The 3,860-nt window shown below is 36.4% G+C and overlaps 1 long non-coding RNA gene across 2 annotated transcripts; it reads left to right on the top strand.

Annotated features, from left to right (window-relative positions):
• The first annotated feature begins 710 nt into the window (after window positions 1-710).
• On the top strand, window positions 711-3,386 carry LOC147292584 (uncharacterized). Of its 2 annotated transcripts, none has more exons than XR_015120641.1 (3): window positions 711-847; window positions 952-1,026; window positions 2,996-3,386. It is a non-coding gene; the product is annotated as an uncharacterized LOC147292584 (long non-coding RNA). The 2 variants fall into 2 exon arrangements; XR_015120640.1 differs by lacking the exon at window positions 2,996-3,386 and adding an exon at window positions 1,180-1,649.
• The last annotated feature ends 474 nt before the right edge of the window (window positions 3,387-3,860 follow it).

Genomic DNA, 3,860 nt, shown 5'->3' with positions numbered 1-3,860 from the left:
TTGAGCCTTACACGTGAACAAATTGTATTGGGTGACGTGGGAGCACGTGTAGCCGTTAGGCCTTACACGCGGATAACCTGGCTCTGATACCATGATAGAATTACACGCAAATTACGCGTATTGGGTTGGATGCTCTAATTCTATCACACTTTTCTTTAATGGTAATTATCCATTTGAGTTTTATTTTGTTCATTTAGAGAAAAATGCCATGAAGGTTGGAACATGATTGAGGGATCAATTTCAAGAAGAAAAGACATCATAGGCATTGCAGTGAGCAAATAAATTAATTAAGGAAAGCATAAGATGGGCTGGTGGTTATGTTTTGGAGAAGTGGGTCACGTAATGGTCTTAAGACTCCTAGCAAAATTGAAGGAAAAAGGTGAAAGAAAGAAAGTGAAGGTGGGCCCCCAAAGTCGGCAAAGAGACTCCCTACTAGCACCCGGATTTCCCTTGTGATGCTGAGAGTTTGCCTCTATAAAGAGATAGCCTAGACAACTATTCTATTCTCTCTCTCAACTATTCTAAATCTCTTAGGCCCGTTTGTTGGGTAGGATATGGGCTTGGAATAGAATAAGTTATCTATTTACCATGTTTGGGCTGCAAGTATAACTTTGGATTGGAAAAAGCCTAATCCTACCTAGTCCAGCCTAAGTTATATGCTGTAGGATAACTTATCCAATTAAAATGTGAAGGATTAATATTCCAATCATGCATACCTCAGCTGAACCTCTTACCTCTCTTGCTCTCGTCGATTCGATTTCCAACGACGGTGATCATCTCCAGCCACTCATCGTCGGCAAAAGTCATCTTCGGCAAGTCATCGATCTTCGCCAAATGTCATCTTCAGGTCTCACTCCTCTCTCTCTCTCTCTCTCACTCTCTCTATCTCTATCTCTGTCTCTGTCTTTCGCTTACTCTCTCTCAATCTTGTTTAATTCTCTCTGATACCAGTTGTTCTTCCATTGCTGCTACGTGATCCATCTTCTCACTCTCAAATTTGGGGCTTTGGTTGTGAGCTACGAAAAGGTTGAGGTTTTTCCTTTTTTCTGAGGGTTTTTCCCCTCTCTTTCTCACTCTCTATCTATGTCTCTATCTCTCGCTCACACTCTCTCAATCTGTTACTTAATTTGGTTCTAGGTTTTGAATTTATGGGTTTGTTTGAATTTTTTTTTGTTGCAGGTTACTAGGATTCTGCATTTTCTTTTGAGATAAACCTGATTTGCTTGAGGTTTGTATTTCTTTTGTGCAAGTTTTCATGTATATAGGCTTTTTTATTTGAGATTAGTCTGATTTTTTGTTGATTTGGACAAGATTATCTTGGTTTTCATCATTTGGGTTTTGATTAATTTTTGAATGTGTATGGGATAACAGCTTTGAATGCATATTTGAATGTGTATGGGCAATAAGCTAGAGACTAGAGTATAACTTTGTTCATGCTAAAAGGTTGGTCTTGGGTTATACGTGTCTAGCTAGCTATAGTTTAATTGGGATGAGATTTTGATGGCCAGTGTGGTTCTGGCAACATATGTTAACCATGAAATAGTTTGGTAATGATGACTAGTGATAGGGATAGCAACAAAGTAGTTTGGTACATAAATGAAAGTGCTACATATATAGCTTGGTGTCTCTTCAGTTCTTGTGATAAAGATGAAGATCAGATTAGTAATTAGAGCAGTTTGGTAAACAACACTTGGAACCTTCCATCTCTCACTTTGGTTTTTTTTTTTTCTTCTTAATCCTTGTTGATATAAAAAAATGCATATCATTATTTTATTTATTCTCATTGAATATAATCTGACCCATATTTTCTCAGAAACAAACATACATTTATTGATATGTTGGATGTCAAGTGTTTCAAACTTTTCGATAAAATATGTTGGATGTCAAATATATAGCAGCCTCCCTATATTCTACCCTGTGGTAATCATACAACCATGGCCAAAAATTTTAAAATTATTTTGATGAAATGGGATAATTTTCTGTTTTGGAAGCAATGTGGTGACTGTTAAAACATCATCTTAAATTAAGTGGGTGTAGAGAAAACATTATAATGTATTTAGTGTGACTTATAAAGTAGTAATGAAAACGTTTTATTATTACATATAACATCCATAAAACTTACCAATAATACAATATCCAAAGAAAGAAAAAAAGACTTAAAACCACGTATTGCCTGAATTGAATTCAGGCCAGGAGAAAATGGCAGGTTAAAAACGTAATACTGAGTGGCCAAAAAAAAAAAAACAAACATAATACTGAGATTTCCTCTTTGAATACTCCCTACAAGGGATATCTTTAAAACTGAAGATGTTTATATATAAAGGGACACTACTTGGGTCACCCCTCCTCCCAAAATAATAATTTCGGTAATACCGGCGCATGATCGGAACCGTTTACTTTTTAGATCACCTATTATAGATCATCTCTGCAAAAATCAACTTAATCGGAAATTGTTTGATTATATAACTGTTGTTGATTAAATAGAAAAAATCAACGGTTTGGTCAAAAAATCACTCTTTAATTGAAAACCATCAATTTTTTCTACTTAATTGACAACAGTTATATAACCAAACGATTTCCGATTGATTTGATTTTTTACAGAGATGATCTTTAATTGGTTATCTAAAAAGTGAACGGTTTCGATCATGCACCGGCATTGCCGAAATCGAAATTTGGGGGGATGGGGTGACCTTGAAATACCTCCTGGGAGTGACCCAAATATTTTCCTATATAAAGCTTGAAGATAGCTAAAACATGATATATTACATTACACGAAGTGATGAAAAGGTCATAAATGATAAGCTACAAAAGGGTATATGAAGGATCCAGAAACTCCAAATTAAAGAAGTACAAAACCTCTAGATATCAAGCAAGCCTCTTTGTCCAGCTAAAGGGTGGGTGGAATAACTACTAACCAGTGCGCGCTTCATCCTATCAAATCAACTTCATCTTCTTTGGAGCTGGTTTATCACTCTCTATATCTTCTTTGGAGCAGGCTGATCACTCTTCATATTCTTTGGAGCAGGCTGATCACTCTTTATCTTCTTTGGAGCAGGCTGATCACTCTTTATCTTCTTTGGTGCAGGCATTTACCGGTATGTATTATATAAGTTGGTAGTTTGGTTTGATGTAATGTCTATTGGGTTTTAGTTAAACTCTAGTGGTGCGTTTGGATGAAGTAGATTAAAATTACTAAGGAATTCACAAATGAAGGAATTTAAAATTCTAGAATATGTAAATTTTCTTGTTTGGATAACATGTAAACATAATGAAGTTTAAATACGAAATTTATGGTAGTTTTAATTTTTGATGCATTAATTAAAAAGAGTGATGGTGATGGTTGCAACAATAAAAATGATACTTGTGGTGAGTTGACCATATTGGTAGTGGTGATGGCCCACAAGCGGTGAGAGAAATGGTGGCGGCGAAAATTGGGGTGGCGGTGGTGGTGTTGGCAATGGCGGTGGCGGTGGTGGTGGTGGTGGTGTTGGCAATGGCGGTGGCAACAGTGATGGTGATGGTGATGGTGGTGGTGGCGGCGGTAGTGGCGGTCTCAGTGGTGGTGGTGGTGGTGGCGGGGGTGGCGGGGGCGGTGGTGTTAGTGGTGGTGATGTTGGCGGCAGTGGTAGTATGCTGACACGATTTATTTTTCTTTTGTAAAAATTGAAATTTTGAAAATGACACCAATTTAGATTAAATTTAAAGTTGGAATTTATAGCTTTCAAATCCCAAGTTTTTTTATAGCTAGAATTTACAAAATTCTGTATTTATTTACCCAAATAAGGAAATTATAGTATGTAATTTTTTAAATGTTGAGTTTTGTTTAAATTCTAAGTTTTTTTTTTCTTCCATCCAAACAC

Source organism: Dryas octopetala, chromosome 2, assembly GCF_963921425.1.
Source record: "Dryas octopetala chromosome 2, drDryOcto1.1, whole genome shotgun sequence".
In the NCBI taxonomy this organism is placed as follows: Eukaryota; Viridiplantae; Streptophyta; class Magnoliopsida; order Rosales; family Rosaceae; genus Dryas; species Dryas octopetala.
Note: the sequence above shows the minus strand (reverse complement) of the source record. Positions and strands in the feature narration are given on the sequence as shown.